The sequence below is a fragment of the Hylobates moloch genome, unplaced genomic scaffold (assembly GCF_009828535.3).
Source record: "Hylobates moloch isolate HMO894 unplaced genomic scaffold, HMol_V3 SCAFFOLD_6, whole genome shotgun sequence".
Classification (NCBI taxonomy): domain Eukaryota; kingdom Metazoa; phylum Chordata; class Mammalia; order Primates; family Hylobatidae; genus Hylobates; species Hylobates moloch.
The window spans coordinates 73,856,522-73,875,130 of NW_026652281.1; the positions used below are offsets into that span (position 1 = coordinate 73,856,522).

Genomic DNA, 18,609 nt, shown 5'->3' on the forward strand with positions numbered 1-18,609 from the left:
TACCTTATCCACTCTACCACTCATGCCACAGGTATTTATTAAGCATCTACTGTGTGCCACCCAGGCCCTGTGTCAAGAGTTAGGAATAACTAGAGGAGATACTAATTTTAAAACTACACAAATAATTGCAATCGTCATACGTGCCTGTTTTTACAAAGCAGAAATCAGGAAAAAAGTATTTCCGATAAAAAATATTTTAAGGTTATGGATAGAGATGTATACAAACAAGCGATGGGCTTGGATCACTAGTGATTTTGGAAAGGACAGGAATACAGGAACTAAGCGAGAGGCAGGCGAGAATGGCGAGGCGCGGCGGGAGACGACGGAAGTTGGTCACTCCCTCGAATTGCCCCCTGGCTGCCGGATGCTAGGCCAGCCTTAAGCAGGAGAACCGGACACTATGTACTCAGCAGGGGGAGCCAAGACTTAGCGCTAACCATTGCACCTGGGGCTGGGAGCCAGCGCCGGAGCCAGGAGGCCCGCTAGGCGGCTGCAGGCGCTGTGACGGCCACCTGGGGGCGGCCACGTGAGCGCCACGCCGTGCGCCCGCCAGGCCAGGCCAGCCCCGCCCCTGCCCGCCCGCTTCTGCTCAACCTAACCCAGCCCCAGCTCCAGCCTCAGCTCCCCTCCTGCCTGGATCGAGCGCCCGCACTCCCGTCCCTGCGGCCACCCGAGTCCCGCTCGCTGTCGCCTGCACGCGAGTCCCTGACACGCGCTCCCGCATCCCGGGATCGTCCCAGCGGCCCCTGCGCCCTTCCTGGGATCACTACAGCGGCCCCGAGCCCCGGGATCGGTCCATCTGCCCCGCCTGGCCCCAGCTGCTTGCCCGGAGCGCCAGCCAGCGCGCCCCGCTCTCCGCTCCCCGGCACTCTCGGGGGGCCCGCCCGCCCTGCACCCTGGAGCTCCGGGCCGCGAGCCTCTGCCAACTCCTCTGGACCCTCGCGGCCGTGGGCAGCGGCTGCCGCGCCTGTCCGCCCGAGGGAGGTAGGTGTGGACCGCGGCCGACAAGGCTGTGGGGGGCTGGGAGCCGGCGCTGCAGGCCTGTGCGCCCCGGTGCAGCTGGCATCTGGAGCGTGCTGGGTCTGGGCTTGGGAATGGGGCCGGAGAAGGCATGGAAGGAGAGTGTGGGGGCGCATCTCCTCTGGTTGTTAAACTCTCTGGCGCTCGGTGATCGCTTTGGTAGAATGCGGAAGTTGTGCGGATTAACGGCGATGTGGATATGGAAAGCTATTGGCAAGCAATGGGCGGTGATCTGGCTGCAAGTGACAGATAGTTTGGGGGCCTCCGCCCGAGGCGCCCTCGGGGCCCCTAGAGTGTGGGCGCATCGCTGCCTTCCTGTCCCCTGCAGGGCTCAGAGCCACATCCCCCACCCTTTCCCCTGAACTAGAGGCCTGCGTCAGCCCGAGTTCCCGGAACCTCCAGGACTGTGTAGACGCGCCCTTGCTGCATTGTTGGCTGCGGGAGTTTGGTTGTTGGCAGGCGCTGCTGACATGTGTGCCAAGGGGCTGGGCATTAATAAGCCGGTGGCCGCGCGGGGGTGGGGGCCTCCCAGGTAAGCCCCGGCCTAGATCCTTTTGCGCGCGCCTGGGGGATTTCGGGGAACCAGCCCAGCTGCGCCCCGAGTGTGACAGATGGGCTGCATGGGGAAGTGAGATCTGCCCAGGGGGACGGTCCCAGGGAGCCCGACCTCTGGGACTTCGGTGGTGAGTGCTTCTTCAGCCAGGAAAGCAGGAAACACTAGGGCTGGAGTCCTGGGTTGGAATTCTAGCTCATTTATGCTCTCTGGCCCTCGGTTTTCTCATCGGTAAAATGGGTACAGTATTAGTATCTACCACTTAGTATCCTTGGAAAGAGTAGATGAGTATGTATATGTCAGGTGCTTGGAACAGTGCCTGGCACACAGTGTGATGGTCTATGGCCACGGGAGACATCTGATGGCCACGGGCCCTATGGTTGAGGGCCCTGGACAGGCTGTGAAGTCACAGGGAATTGAGTCACGTGGTCTATCCTAATGTTTTTACCGAGGAGGAAACCGAGGGTTAGAGTGATCCCCAGGCCCACAGAAGCTCCCTAAGAGGAAGCCAGTCACATAAACAAATTCTAAAAAGAGAGATGTAGTAAATGGGAATACAGAGCAAGCAGGTGGGAGCTGAGAATGCCCACTGTGTGTGTAAAGGGGAGAGGGTTATGGGGGAAGGCTTCCTGTAGCAGGTGATGTTTAAGCTGAGCTGGGGAAGAGGCAGGTGGAAGGAGGTAGAGTTCAGAGATGGCGTATGCAGGTGTCTTCCTTCTCTGTGGCCTCCACAGTACCCGATGTTCATTCCTTTGTTCAGCTATTAGTTCAACAACTACAGTAAAACCTCTCAACGACATGAATTTCAGTGTAACATGGCTGGGATTGGCGTCCGCCCTCCTCTCAGCCCCCATTCTCGAAGAAGTGGGTGGGGTCCAAAGTTCTTATCCTCTGCAGGGAATGGGGAGGCCAGAAGTCAGAACTGAAATGGTCGCAGTTTACACATAATCATCAGTGTACATTCTAAGAGCTACCGTATTTTTGGGCCAGGAGCGTGGTGGCTCAGGCCTGTAATCTCAGTACTTTGGGAGACTGAGGAAGGTGGAACACTTGAGGTCAGGAGTTTGAGACCAGCCTGGCCAACATGGGGAGCCCCCATCTCTACTAAAAATACAAAAATTAGCTGGGCATGTTGGCATGAGCCTGTAATCCCAGCTACTCGGGAGGCTGAGGCAGGAGAATCGAGAATCGTTTGAACCCAGGAGGCATAGGTTGCAGTGAGCTGAGATTGCACCACTGCACTCCAGCCTGGGCAACAAAGGGAGACTGTCTCAAAAAATAAAAAAAAAAAAGCACCAATTTTTTTTCTTGTGCTTTTTGTAACTGTACAGTACTTTTTGGCTGATTAAGGATATATCACTGGCTGGGTGTGGTGGCTCACGCCTGTAATCCCAGCCACTTTGGGGGGACCGAGGCGGGAGGATTGCTTGAGCCCAGGAGTTCAAGACCAGCCTGGCTGACAGGGTGAAACCTGGTCTCTATTTAAAAAAAAATCGCTGATTTGCTTCTAAAACATTTTACTGTATTATGTGGCAGAGAAAGCTATGGGTCACCAGTACCCATGTTCTCGTCCTCCTGGGGTGCTCCCTGGATGAATTTTCCCAGGCTCCCTTACCATTCGGTAGGGCCACATGGCTGAGTTTTGGCGATGAAACGTGAGTGTGTCCATTTCAAGCCTCAACCCTAGAAACCTCTCACTCTTTCTTCATTTGTTGGACAAGTCAAGGGGACTTTGAAGGCCTAGAAGAGGGCAGAGCCACAAGCCAGAATTAGTGTTTTTTGTTTTTGAAATGGAGTCTGCTCTGTTACCCAGGCTGGAGTGCAGTAGTGTGATCTCAGCTCACTGCAACCTCTGCCTCCCAGGTTCAAGTGATTTTCCTGCCTCAGCCTCTTGAGTCTGAGCTGGGACTATAGGCACATGCCACCATGCCCAGCTAATTTTTGTATTTTTAGTAGAGATGGGATTTCACTGTGTTGGCCAGGCTGGTCTCAAACTCCTGATCTCAACTGATCCACCCGCCTCCCAAAGTGCTGGGATTACAGGCGTGAGCCACCGTGCCCACTCGGGAATGATGTCTTTAGGGTTGTTATCTTGCTGTGGGGAGATTCTCCAAAGCAGTCTTGTCCAGTTTTTGGCAGGGTTGTTGTCTGGTTGCCGGGACTCTGGGAGCTGTGTGAAGAAAGCCAAGGGTGAACAGCAGAAGCTTGGACTTGTTCAAGCTCGTTCTCCAGGATTCACTATTTCTGGTCCAATTTCTTACACCTGAAGCAGAACAACTGAATGATCAGGGCTATAGCCAAAGTAATAGCGGCAGGTTGAACTAATGTAAAAGAATCAAAGTGTTTTTTGTTGAGGGAGATTGGTTCTGCTGACCTAAAAGCTGCAGGTTATTACCCCCAATGAACTGAGAAGGCTCCTAGAAGGTGGTTAGAGCAATGACCTTGTCTACACCTGAGATGAAAGCGGCTTGGGCCTTAAAGTGTTGCTGGATCAAATTCTTGCAGCCAAGGCTGATGAGCACAAGCAAGGAGGCTTCTTTTTTTGTTGTTGTTTTGAGACAGGGTCTTGCTCTGTCACCCAGGCTGGGGTGCAGTGGCACGGTCACAGCTCACTGCAGCCTGGAACTCCTCGGCCCAAGTGATCCTCCTGCCTCAGCCTCCCAAGTAGCTGGGACTACAGACATGAGCTACCGCCATGCCTGGCTACCTTTTTTTTTTTTTTTTTGAGACGGAGTCTCGCTCTGTCGCCCAGGCTGGAGTGCAGTGGCGCGATCTCGGCTCACTGCAAGCTCCGCCTCCCGGGTTCATGCCATTCTCCTGCCTCAGCCTCTCCGAGTAGCTGGGACTACAGGCGCCCGCCACCATGCCCGGCTAACTTTTTGTATTTTTAGTAGAGACAGGGTTTCACCGTGGTCTCGATCTCCTGACCTCGTGATCCGCCCGCCTCGGCCTCCCAAAGTGCTGGGATTACAAGCGTGAGCCACCGCGATGCCTGGCTAACTTTTAATTTTAGTGTAGAGATGGGGGGTCTCACTCTGTTGCCCAGGCTGGGCTTGAACTCTGGGCTCAAGCAATTCTTCTGCCTCGGCCTCCCAAAGTGTTAGGATCACAGGCATGAGCCGTGCCCAACCATAAGAAGCCTTCACACAAAGGAAGGAGTGAGTCACTAACACACTGATGATAAAGCAGAAAATAACAGTGCCCCCCACCACGACCCCCAAAGTCCCAGGTCTGTAGGACTCCTAGAGAAGTGTTTCAAGTGGCTCCAGAGTCAGAGGGTGGATGGCGTTCTGTTCTCCAGCTGTGAAGCTTTTGAGATCTAGCAAGGACTAGCAAGCCAGAGGAAGCACCCGGAAGTAGGTGCTTAAACTGCAGAGAATTGCCCTAGGCCGGTGTTTCTCTAACTTCATTGCACATCAGCATCCCCAGGAGGACTTGCTTACACTTTGATTGCTGGACCCATCCCCAGAGTTTAATTTAGGAGGTCTGTAGTGAGGCTTGAGAATTTGCATTACCAGCAAGTTGCCAGGTGAGGCTGCTGCAGTGGCTGCTGCGGCAGCTGGTCCCATACTTTTAGAAGCGCTGGTTAAGGAAGTGATGACGGCATTGAAAGCTCTGGATTCAGCCCGCACCAGCTTCAAACCCACCTCTAGTCATGTGATTTGGGGCAAGTCACATAACCTCTCTGTTCCTTAGTTTTCTCATCTGTAGAATGAAGCTAAGAGCGACTAACTCCTGGGGTTCAGGGGAGGCTTCATGAAGGAGGTGATATCTAAGCTAAGACCTGAGGGATGAGCAGTCAAGTTGGCCAGGGGATGGGTAGGGAGGACAGGCTGGGGTGTGTACCAGACAGAGGGCATATCATGTTCAGAGCCAGAGGAGGAAGGAGTGCATGCCTTCTAGGGAGCTGGGAGGAGTTATGTAGCAAGTGCTTTGTAAGTGATACTGAAATGCTACCAATCTGTTCTGGGCAGGATCGCAGTGGAGAGGAAGCTGACCAGGGTATGGAAAATGGGCTGCTGGATGGGCTCAGAAATGGCACAAGTTATTTGTGCTCTTCTTTCATTGGCCAGAATGCAGTTACATGACCTTACCTAGCTGCAAGGGATGCTGGGAAATGTCCCTGGCCAGGCAGGGGAGAAAGGATTCCTGGATGAAAGCCAGCTCTCTGTGCCACTGTGGTTTTCAGGCCCCCTCTCTCACTTCTTCTCCACCTTGCTCACTTTGCTCCGCTCTGTTGAGTGAACGAATTTTACAGATGAAGATGCTGAGGTTCAGAAGGTTAAGTAATTTCCCCAGCATTCCTCAGCTGATTGTGGCAGGGCCAGGACTTGAATTCATCCCAAAGGCCTTGTTTGGGTAGATCTGGTTTTGGTGCTTATCACATCCTCCATGAGCCAGTCTTTCCCACTACGGCCTCAGCCATGTCACTGGACTAAGTAACGCCTATGTATTTACAACACAGTAGGTTGTTTTGTTTGTTTTTGTTTGTTTGTTTGTTTTTTTCGGAGGTCTGGGGGCGGGGGGATAGAGTCTTGCCCTGCTGCCCAGGCTAGAGTGCAGTGGCAAAATCTTGGCTCACTGCAACCTCTGTCTCCTTGGTTCAAGTGATTCTTGTGCTTCAGCCTCCCAAGTAGCTGGGACTATACAGGTCGTGCGCCACCACACCTGGCTAATTTTTGTATTTTTGGTAGAGATGGGGTTTCTCCATGTTGCCCAGGCTGGTCTCGAACTCCTGGCCTCAAGCGATCTGCCTGCCTCGGCCTCCCAAAGTGCTGGGATTACAGGGGTCAACCACCGTGTGATCCAACCACCGGCCACAACCCAAAAGTCCTTCTGTTTCTCCATTATATTGGCAGGAAACTGCCAGCTTTTCTTCACTTACTCGTTCATTCATGCAGCACGCAGTTGTGCATTTATGGTGTGTGCCAGGCATTGTGCTTTGGGCTGGGAGCTGCAGAGGAACAAGACACATGGCCCCTTTTGTTCAATACACTCACATGGCCTGGCCACTGAGAGGGCTGGGCACACAGAGTTCATGTGAGAAGTGAGACGTGCTGTATCCCTGGGCTGACCCACCAGGAGTACAGAGTGTACCGTGGACATGCAGAGGGTGCCCAGCACCTTGTGCATTTTGCTAATCAAAGCTATAATTATGATATTTTGTGTTTCATATTCCAAAATGCATTTTTCAGATTCCTGAAACAATAAAATAGCCCTTGCACGATGACAGTTTTATATGCGGAAAACACAGTGTACTGCAATGATATTTTTACGAGCCTTTGGCAGAGCAAATGATGACGTATCTCTGGCTTCCGCAGCAGGTTGCTGTTTACATCGGTAAATTGATTTCTCTGTCTCTTTTTTTTTGAGACAGAGTCTTGCTCTGTCACCCAGGCTGGAGTGCAGTGGCACGATCTCGGCTCACTGCAACCTCCTCCTCCCAGGTTCAAGCAATTCTTCTGTCTTGGCCTCCTAAAGTAGCTGGGATTACAGGTACACACCACCACACCCAGCTCTTTTTTGTATTTTTAGTAGAGATGGGGTGTTCACCATGTTGGTCAGGTCTCAAACTGCTGACCTCGTGATCTGCCTGCCTCGGCCTCCCAAAGTGCTGGGAGTACAGATGTGAGCCACCGCACCTGGCCTTCTCTGTCTATGGTATGTGGGGAGATTTGTTTTTAAAAGGAAAAGGGGAAGAGAAGGTTGGGGAGGGCTCCTTAAAATTATACCAGAGGCTGGATACAGTGGCTCACGCCTGTAATTCCAACACTTTGGGAGGCTGTGGCTGGAGGATCACTTGAGTCCAGGAGTGGCAAGACACCTTCTCTACAAAAAATTTTTTAAAATAAGCCAGGCATGGTGGCACACACCTGTAATCCCAGCTACTCAGGAGGCTGAGGCATAAGAATCACTTGAACCCAGGAGGTGCAGGTTGCAGTGAGCCAAGATTTAGCCACTGCACTCCAGCCTGGGCGATAGAGTGAGATTCCATTTCAAAAAACAAAACAAAGAAAGAAATTCCACCAGATTAATTCTAGAGCTGGATTTCTCAGCCTCGGCACTGACATTGGGCCAGATCTTCTTCATTGTAGGGGACTGTTCTGTTTATTTTAGGATGTTTAGCAGCATCCCTGGCCTCTATCCACTAGATGCTAGTTGCACCCCTAGAGTTGCAACAACCAAAAATGTCTCTAGACATTGCCAAATGTCACTTGAGGGAGCAAAATTGCCCAAGGTTGAGAGCCGCTCTTCAGGACTTTGTTAGTTTCCAATTGCTGCTGTAACAAATTGCTGCAATTACTTAGTGGCTTTAAAACAACAAATTTATTATCTTATAGTTCCTGGGGATCAGGAGTTCTAAAATCTAGGTGTCAGCATGGCTGTGTTCCTTCTGGAGGCCCCAGGAGAAAATCGGTTTCTTTGCCTTCTCCAGATTCTAGGGGCTGTCCTCATTCCTTGGGCTCCTGACCCCTCCCTCCATCTTTGAAGCCAGCAGTGTGGCAACTTCACACCTTTCTGTCTTTGGTCACATCTCTTCCTCTAACTCTGACCCTTCTACCTCCTTTTTATAAGGATCCTTGTGATTACACTGGGCTCACAGGATAATCCACGACTGTCTCCCATCTTAAGATCCTTAATCACATCTGCAAAGTCCCTTTTGCCATATAAGGTAACATATTCACAGGTTCCAGGGATTAGGATGTAGACATGTTAGGGGAGCCATTTTTCTGCCTGCCACAGACAGTCTGGCCTCAGGGTATAATGAAATTTGCTTATGGAGGGCTTATAGGGAGCGAAGTGATTTAGGGAGTCGGGGACTGGAGGATTATTGGGACATAACAGCAGCTAGTACTTTTGGGAGTCAAGTCTATCCCAGACACCATGTGCCTAATCTCATTGTATCCTCAGAACAACCCCTGCAGGGGTACTGTTAGCTGACCCCTGTTGACAGAGGAGGGAACTATCCAAGGAAGGCTTTCTGAGGCCAGGTGCAGTAGCTCATGCGTGTAATAAACTTTGGGAGGTCTAGGCAGGAGGATTGCTTGAGGCCAGCAGTTCAGAGGCAAGAGGATCACTTGAGCTTGGGAGACTGAGGCTGCGGTGAGCCATGATTGCACCACTGCACTCCAGCCTGGGTGACAGAGTGAAACCCTGTCTCAAAAAAAAAAAAAAAAGAAAAGAAAGAGACCAGCCTGGGCAATGTAGGGAGATGACCATCTCTACAAAAATAAAATAACACAATTAGCCAGATGTGGGTGGTATGCACCTGTAGTCCCAGGTACTCTGGAGGCTGAGATGGGAGGATCGCTTGAGCCCAGGAGTTGGAGGCTGCAGTGAGCTGTGATTGCACCACTGCACTCCAGCCTGGCCAACAGAGCCAGACACTCTCTCAACAACAACAATAACAACAAAACAAACCCAAAAGAAACAAACAAGGAAGGCTTTCTGGAGGAGGTCAACATTTGAGGTGCGTCTTGAAGAGATTAAAGGGTATTGCTAGTGAGTGGGAAAGGGATTCCAGGCCGAGGTGTTGCTGGTGGAGGGTGTCCAGGTGCTTGGCATTTTGAGCAAAGAATTGGACAAAACACACGAACAAAACAAGAAAAGAATAAAGCAATGAAAGCAAATATTTACAGAAAACAAAAGTACACTCCACAGGGTGGGAGTGGGCTCGAGCAGATTGCTTACAGAATTGCCTGGGGTTTAAACACCCTCGAGAGGTTTCCCATTGGTTACTTGATGTACACCCTATGTAAATGAAGTAGTAGCCTGGGATCAGTCTGATAGGTTGTGGAAAGCGACCAGTCAGAGGCTGAAGTGAAGTTACAAATGAAGACTCCTATACAAACGAGGACTTGGCCAGCACCAGCCTCATTGGTTGTGGGAAGGGACCAATCAGAGGTAATTTCAGTTTTTCATCTGCCATGCAGATAATTTGGGGGTTGCAAAGGGAGTAGCCTCTGGTCCTTTTGTTACTTGGGCTTGGAAAGTAGGGGTTTTCCTTTTGATTTAGTTCTAGGAAGTCAGCCTGAATCAGCCTTAGGTTCCCTGCCTCCAGACCCTATTCGCCTGCCTCAGAGGCACCTGCAGATAGATACGAGGGCAAGGAGGTGAGGAGAGTTTGGTGGTGCATTGAGATTGATTCTTGGACTTGGAAACTTGGGAAGCTGAGATGGCAGGGAGGAAGGGATGGATGGGCTGGACTCTGTAAATTGGTCTTTTCATTCTGATGTAAAGTGTACTATTTCTCTCAATAGTTTAAATAAATGTTTATGAGCACCCACTATATGCTAGGGGTGCAGACTTTAAGACACTGATGTAAACTCTTAGCTTGATGCTTGACTTAATCACTCCTAATGCTGCACCCCAGTAAATAAACACTGAGCAGCCAGGCGCAGTGGCTCACACCTATAATCCCATCTCTTTGGGAGGCTGAGGCGGGTGGATCACTTGAGGTCAGGAGTTCAAGACTAGCCTGACCAACATGGTGAAACCCCGTCTCCACTAAAAATACAAAAATTAGCCAGGCATGGTGGTGGGTGCCTGTAATCCCAGCTACTCGGGAGGCTGAGGCAGGAGAATCACTTGAACCCGGGAGGCGGAGGTTGCAGTAAGCCGAGATCGCGCCACTGTACTCCAGCCTGGGTAACAGAGCGAGACTCCGTCTCCAAACAAAAGAAACACTAAACAGAAGGGTATTTGAGTTCATGTTGAGCACCTGTGCACTGAAGGCAATACAAGGTATGGGGGGAGGGATGGAGACAGTGCAGACCTTAGGATGTCACAGCCCGCCTGACAGGTCTGTTGTCTAGGACAGGGTCGCAGCTCCTAATGATGGGGCCCAGGATTCAAACCCTGGCCATGCAGCTGTAGAGCACAAGCTGTTAGCCACTGTATCGGGCTTTGGTTTTTGTTTCTTGTTTGAAGGAAACTCGGGACTCCAGCTAGGGTTTAAAATATCTTCAGAACAAGCCAGGTGCAGCCCTCAACAGCCTAGCGCTGTGCAGTTCCACTCCCTTAAGGTTGCCTTTTCAGAGGTAGACCGTCACTTCTGGACCTAGCAGCTCCTGTCATTGTCAAAGGAGAGTCCAGTGTAGCACCTGGTGAGCAGTCAGTCTTTCACGTGCATTATTTGTCTTTCTTATTTCCATAGAAATTACACCTTTTTGAGGTTGATAAGCAGATAAGAAGCTCTTCTGTTTTCTTATCACTCATTCACAGCACAAAAGCCACACCGTCCCTTCTCTGAATTCGTGCTAAACTGTGAGAAACTCAGCTTCTTCTAGTTGGTGGAATAAGACAGCGTTCTTGGCATGGTATATAAAGGAACCAGATGGCTGGGCACTGTGACTCATGCCTGTAATCTCAACACTGGGAGGTTGAGGCGGGAAGATCACTTGAGACCAGGGGCTCGAGACTAGCCTAGGCAACACAGCAAGACGCCATCTGTAATAAATAAAGGAACCAGAAGAAGACCTACCAGTGTAGGGATAGGGTGGGGAAGGGAAGTAGTAAGGGGAAGTAGAGCTAAAGTCTCATTTATCATACTTGGAAATCAGAAGATAGGATCAAAATAGATAAATTAAGAAATGATCAGGGCCGGGTGCAGTGGCTCATGCCTGTAATCCCAGCACTTTGGAGGGCCGAGGTGGGTGGATCCCTTGAGTCCAGGAGTTTGAGACCAGCTGGGCACATGGTGAAATCCCATCTCAACAAAAATATACAAAAATTAGCTGGGTATGGTGACGCGTGCCTGTGGTCCCAGCTACTCTGGCGGCTTATGTGGGAGGATCACTTGAGCCTGGGAAACAGAGGTTGCAGTGGGCCAAGATTGTGCCACTGGACTCCAGCCTGGGTGACACAGCGAGACCCTGTCTCAAAAGAAAAAAAAAAAAAAAAGAATCGGGAAGCATATTATTTGGTGATATATACATAGATAGAGAGAGAGAGAGAGAGATGCTAAGGGTAACACTGAGAATAGTTGGAAGTAGTTGCCTCTAGGGGTGGGAAGTAGGGCTGCCCATGGAAAGTTGCAAAGGTTGTTCACTAGAGTTGAGCAGTACCCCACCTATATGATCATATACAGTGGCCCTAGTAAGAAAAAGGTGTTTAAAGTATTTTTAAAATTATATATAAATAATATACAATGGCCCAAACCCTGGCTGGGTTTGGACAGAGTCTCACTCTGTCGCCCAGGCTGGAGTACAGTGGCATGATCTTGGCTCTCTGCAAACTCTGCCTCCCAGGTTCAAACAATTCTCCCACCTCAGCTTCCTGAGTAGCTGGGATTACTGGGATTATAGGCACGTGCCACCATGCCCCACTAATTTTTGTATTTTTAGTAGAGACGGGGTTTCACCATGTTGGCCAGGATGGTCTTGAACTCCTGACCTCGGGTGATCTGCCTGCCTTGGCCTTCCAAAGTGTTGAGATTACAGGCGTGAGCCACCGTGCCTGGCTGGTTTGGGGCTTTTCATATTGCATGTGACAGAAAACCTGTCTGTAACTAGCTAAATAGCCCTTTCCCCTACTGTCCCCCAAAAGGCGGGGTTTATTGTATCATCTGATTCAGAAATCTACGCGGGGCTTGGTAGTTTGGTTTCGGGAACATCTGGATTCCAGGTCTCAAATGACATCATCACTATTCATTTTTCTCTTTCTCTGGTTCTGCCCTCCACCACACATCAGCTTTGTTCTGTGTCGGCCTCAGCCCCAGTCTCAAGTTCACATTCAGTATGAAAAGGCTGATCACCTCTTCCAGTCACTCAAGCAAAAAGCCCCAGGTATGCTGCAATGGGCTAGAATAGTTTGACTGTAATCACATGACCACCTCTAAGCCAATCTCTGTGGCCAGGCACCCCAGTGGTTGGTTTAGGCCTGGATCTTGTGACACACTCCTAAACACATGACTTGAGGGTGGGGCAGAGGCAGATCTTCACACAGAAGCTGGTGTGTGATTCCAGGTGGCTGATCAGTCACCTGTGTCCACTGTGGTTGTAGTCAAGGGTGTGTGGGTTGTGCTGTGCTGGGCGTATACTAGTGTGTGCACTGGCCAGCTCAGGATGCCGCGTATTGGCTTTGGGATGCTGGTTCCCAGGAGTGGCAGTGGGAAGATTCCACCAGCTTTCTACAGTAGGAAGGCAGGTCCTGGGGTGAGGGTGAGCCCTGAGGGGGACCAGTGGCCACTGTGGCTTGACCCGCAGGCCTTGACCTGAGCATTGCAGGCATAGTTTCCTGCCCCTGTAACTGCCAGATCGAGACTCAGTGAGACAGTGGTTTCTGTGGCCAGAGCCTGAAATAGTCTATTCCCTGAGGACCCCTGAAGAAGCTTGGCTTTGCTACGAGCCAGACATCCAGGTCACAAGTCTGGCTGGGACCCAAGGCTCAGTCCCCTTTATTTATGATAATAAAAATGATGATAATAATAGCTGTTGAGTTCACGGGGTGAGTACAATTATGCATCCCCACTGAGGCTCAAGAGGTGAAGTCACATAGCCAGTTAGTGGCAGAGATGGGGCTTGAACCTGGGTCTTCCTGACTCAGTCAGCTACCTTTCCATAGAAATAGGGACTGGAGGCCGGGCGCAGTGGCTCATGCCTTTAATCCCCAGGACTTTGGAAGGCCAAGGAGGGTGGATCACTTGAGGGCAGGAGTTCAAACAAAAAAATTAAAAAAAAAAAAAAAGAAAAAGAAAAGAAAAGAAATAGGGACTGGGAGGAGAAGATGTAGGTGCCTGAGTGAGGTAGAGAAAGCTTTCAAGAAAATCCTGATGTCTTTCAGCTGGAGTCCTATTCTTATCACAGGAGCAGATCCTTTCTTTGGGCCAAGGGAACCCCAGGATAGATAGAGATCCCTAGGAGGCTGGGCACCTTGCCTGGTGTTAGAACAGGCCTCTTGGAACTGACTTAGGGACTAAGGAAGGTTCCTTGCTTGTTTGGGGAAATCCAACATCCTCCAGGTACCCAGTCTTCATGTGCAAATGTAAGAGTATCTGCCAAGTTAGGACTCTGGATTGAGGCCACAGTTTTCCCAGGTTGACCGTGCCCAGGCACCCATTTGTCATAAAGGATGTGACCTTTAGGCCAGGTGCAGTGGCTCATGCCTGTCATCCCAACACTTTAGGATGCCAAAGTAGGAGGATTGCTTGAGGCTAGGAGTTCGAGACTAGCCTGAGCAACATAGTGAAACTGTGTCTCTACAAAGATAAAAAATTAGGTGGGCATAGTGACACACACCTGTAGTCCCAGCTACTCAGGAGGCTGAGGTAGGAGAATCACTTGAGCCCAGAGATCCAGGCTGCAATGAGCTCTGATCGCACAATTTTACTCCAGCCTGGGAAGCAGAACAAGACCCTTTCTCAAAAAATAAAACTTTACAAAATAGAAGATGTGACTTTTTATGATATGGGATGGAAGGAGCTACTGTTACCAAATAAAATTAGCGAGTAGAAAGGAAAAAAGAAAATTACAGTAGATTATACAAGTTTAGGTATCAGAGTATGAAGATTGTGAATCCAGGATTGTTATGCTGTCCCATGGTATAAGAGACCCAGGTTCTCTTTGTCTCATAGCTCTTCCAGCCTCAGCACAGGGCCATCCACCTCATGGTCTAAGGTAGCTGCTTGAGCTCCGGCAATCACATATGCATTTCAGCCAGCAGGTTGGAAGGAGAGCCAAGGGGCACGCTCCCTTTAAGAACCCTTCCCTGTGGTTGCACACAGTCCTTCTTATATCCCATTGGCTAAAACTTGTTCACATGGTTACATCTATCTGCAAAGGAGTCTGGGAAATGTATCCTGAGTGGCCACGTGACATGCTTAGCCAAAACCCGGTGGTTCTCTTATTAAGGAAGAAAGAGTGAACAGCTATTGGGGGATAGTTTGCCACAGCTGCCTTAAGAGCAAATTTATGACAACTCAAAAGCCATAGAACAGATACCACTCACTTAGCTCTGGAATGCATATCAAGTGCCTGCTGTGTACAAGGCGCTGTGCCAGGCAGGGTCACAGTTGCTTGTCTTCGTTTTCCAGGGCCAAGGAGAACATCAGGTCTGTGGTGGGACATGGCCGAGAGCCGAGCTCCCCACACTGTAAGATAAGGGAGTCGGCTAGGTGAATTAAATGGATAAGGAGCCAGATTTACTCGCTAGCAGCCCAGATCCTGAATCTGAGTGTGCTTTTTTTTGTTTTGTTTTTTTGCTTATTTGAGGTGAGGTCTTGCTCTATTGCCCAGGCAATGGCACAATCTCAGTTCACTGCAGCCTCTGCCTCCCCAGGTTCAAGTGATCCTCCCACCTCAGCCTCCTGGGTAGCTGGGACTACAGGCACACGCCACCATGCCTGGCTAATTTTTGTATTTTTTTGCAGAGACAGGATTTCACCACGTTTCCCAGGCTGGCCTGGAACTCCTGAGCTCAAGCAATCCGCCCACCTTGGCCTCCCAAAGTGCTGGGATTACAGGCATGAGCCGTTCATGCCTAGCTCTGGATCTGAGCTTTTAACCACCGAACTACCCTGTCTAGAGGTCTGCAGGTTGGGGCTATGGTTCTGGCCCTTCTCCTGGCACTGTCCTGGCCCCCAGTGGCCGCTGACTAGGCTGGGCCTGCTGGCAGCTCCTGGCATCACACCGTGTTGGTCAGCAGGGATTCTGGCCAAGGGCTGACCAGGGCAGAGTAGGCGCTGGGGCTGGGAGCGGCTGACAGTGTGGAGAAGCCAGTCCAGGGCTCAGGGAAGATTCTGGTGACAAGCAGGATCAGGTGGCTCTGGCATTGGATCCAAGCCTGTAACTGTGTCTTGCCCAGAGGATAAGAAACAAACTTAGCAGTTCACGTCAATTTTCAAACTGTGAGTATAGAAATCCATGTGTAGGTGGTGTGTTAAAGAAAAAGATTAAACAGAAAGAAAAACAAAAGACTTAAGTAGAATAGAAAATAGCAAGAGTGGGCCAAGCACAGTAGCTCACGTCGGTAATCCCAGTGCTTTGGGAGGCCAAGGTGGGAGGATCACTTGAGGCTGGAAGTTCAAGACCAGCCTGGCTAACATAGTGAGACTCTATCTGTACAAAAATAAAAAACTTTAGCTGGGCATGGTGGCATGGACTGCTCTGGAGGCTGAGGTGGGAGGATCGCCTGAACCCAGCTGTTGGAGGCTACAGTGAGCTGTGATCACACCACTGCACTCCAGCTGGGGCAACCTGTCTCTAAAAATAACATTTAAAAAAAAAATAGCAAGAGTGCATTATACAAAGTAAGGCTAAGCACAATTTCTTGAAATTTTACTTTCTATTTTATAAGCGTGTACTGGGTTAGGATATAAATATATTTCCTGCTTCAGTAGCCAGAGTACCAAAGCCTTGGCTCTAGAAGACTGTGCACCTGTGGACAGCACTGTCAAAAAAATTGGAATTATTGGTTTGATGTAAAAAATTTTTTAAACTAATTTACTTACTATTTTGTGTCTAAAGCAATCCAGCTTTGTAAAAAAGTTAAAGCAGTATAGAAACGTACAAAGTTTTAAAAAGCTAGCTAGGCTCAGTGGCTCATGCCTGTAATCCTAGCACTTTGGGAGGCCAAGGTGGGCAGATCACTTGAGGTCAGGAGTTCAAGACCACCTTGGCCAACATGGTGAAACCCTGCCTCTACTAAAAATACAAAAATTAGCCGGGTGTGGCGGTGGGCTCCTGTAATCCCAGCTACTCGGGAGGCTGAGGCAGGAGAATCGCTTGAACCTGGGAGGCAGAAGTTGCAGTGAGTGCCAAGATCGTGCCACCTCACTCCAGCCTGGGCAACAGAACAAGAGTCCATCTCAAAAAAATTAAAAGATTAAAAATAAAAAGTTTCCTCCAGCTCTGCAACTGCTTATTTCAGGTGCTGTACAGTTCCTGTGGATTTTTCAGGGAAGTTTTCATGCATGTACACATGTCCCTTTTCTTTTCCTTTCTTTTTTTGGGGACAGGGTCTTGCTGTGTTGCCCAGGCTGGAGTGTTGTGGTGCAATTTCAGCTCACTGCAGCCTCTGGGCTCACTTGAACCTCCTGGGCTCAAGTGATCCTCCCACCTCAACCTCCTGAGTAGCTGGGACTACAGGCACACACCACCACATCCAGCTAATTTTTTGTATTTTTTTTGTAAAGTCAGGGTCTCATTATGTTGCCCAGGCTGGTCTTAAACTTCTGGGCTCAAGTGATCCTCCCTCCTTGGCCTCCCAAAGTGCTGGGATTACAGACATGAACCACCACATCAGACTTTCTTTTCTTTAAAACTTTGGCTTTCTTGAGATATAATTCACATACCTTACAATCTGCTCATTTTAAATGTACAATTCTGGCTGGGCGCAGTGGCTCATGCCTGTAATCCCAGCACTTTGGGAGGCTGAGGTGGGCAGATCACAAGTTCAGGAGTTCGAGAACAGCCTGGCCAACATGGCGAGTGAAACCCCCTCCCTAAAAAAAAAAAAAAAAAAAATACAAAAATTAGCTGGGCACAGTGGTGTGTGTCTGTAGTCCCAGCTATTCGGGAGGCTGAGGCAGGAGAATCACTTGAACCTGGGAGGCAGAGGTTACAGTGAGCCGAGATCCTGCCACTGCACTCCAGCCTGGGCGACAGGGTGAGACTCCATCTCAGATAGATAGATAGTACAATTCAATGGTATTTTCACAGTTGTATAGCCACAATTTTAGAACCTTTTCATCAACTCAAAAGAAACCCCATACACATTAGCAATCATTCCCCATTTACCCCAACCATTCCCACCACCATACCCTACCTCCCTCCTCAGGCAACCATTAATCTACTTTCTATTGCTGTAGCTTTGCCTTCTCTGGAAGTTTCATATACAGAGAATTAGTCAATGTATATAGTCTTTTGTGACTGCCTTTCACCTCCCCTAGTGGTCGTAAGTTTCATCCATATTGGAGTGTATGTCAGCACCTAGGAGTGGAATTGCTGGATCATACGGTAACTCAGTGTTTAACTTTTTGAGATTTTTTTTTCTGTTCTTTTTTTGTTTTTGTTTTTTTTGGTTTTGTTTTGTTTTGTTTTTTTAGACAAGGTCTCACTCTGTCACCCAGGCTGGAGTGCAAGGGCACAATATCAGCTCACTGCAACCTCTGCCTCCCAGGCTCAGGCAATTCTCTCACTCAGCCTCCCAAGTAGTTGGGATTGTAGCCACCACACCTGGCTACCTTTTATATTTTTAGTAGAGACAGGGTTTCGCCATGTTGGCCAGGCTGGTGCCAGAGTGTTTTCTAAGGCAGTTGGCACCATTTTACATGCCACCAGCAGTGCATAAGGGTTTCAATTTTTCCACATCCTTGCCAGCCCTTGTTATTTTCCGTTTTTTAACTTATATCTGTCTTAGTGGGTGTGACATTCATTTGTACTTCCCTAATGGCCATTGATGTTGAGTATCTTTCCATGTGCTTATTGGCCACATGCATATCTTTTTTAGAGAAATGTCTTTTCAAACCCTTTGCCTATTTTTATTTGATTTGTCTGTTTATTGTTGAATTGTAAGCATTCTTAATATAGTCCTTTATCAGATATATAATTAGCAAAATTTGTGGGTTGTCTCTTTACTCTTTGTTTTTTAGAAGGAGTCTCCCTGTGTCACCCAGGCTGGAGTGCAGTGGCACAATCTCAGCTCACTGCAACCTCCACCTCCTGGGTTCATGCAATTCTCGTGCCTCAGCCTCCTGGGTAGCTGGGATTACAGGCGGGTGCCACCACACCTAGCTAATTTTTTGTATTTTTGGTAGTCAGGGTTTCGCCACGTTGGCCAGGCTGGTCTCGAACTCCTGACTTCACGTGATCCACCTGCTTCAGCCTTCCAAAGTGCTGGGATTACAGGTGGGAACTACCAAGTCCAGCCCAGGTAATCTCCAATTTATCTATGATTTTGTTGCTGTTGCTTTTGGCATCTTATCTAAGAAGGCTTTGCCTAACTCAAGGTCATGAAGAATTTATTCTATATTTTCTTCTAATATAATTTTAGCTCCTAATTTAGGCTTTTGATCCATTTTGAGTTAATTTTTCGGT

At 49.4% G+C, this 18,609-nt stretch overlaps 1 protein-coding gene across 4 annotated transcripts in view; it reads left to right on the top strand.

The window, feature by feature from the left end:
• The first annotated feature begins 584 nt into the window (after positions 1-584).
• Positions 585-18,609, top strand: part of EEF2K (eukaryotic elongation factor 2 kinase) — an 84,151-nt gene continuing 66,126 nt past the window's right edge. For 2 of the 4 annotated variants that reach the window (XM_032157094.2, XM_032157097.2), the window contains exon 1: positions 585-984. The gene's annotated coding sequence lies outside the window, so the exon portion shown is untranslated. Of the gene's footprint in view, positions 985-6,834; positions 6,914-10,798; positions 10,894-18,333; positions 18,446-18,609 lie in introns of those variants that run through there. The other 2 variants (XM_058440814.1, XM_032157095.2) reach the window with 2 other exon arrangements.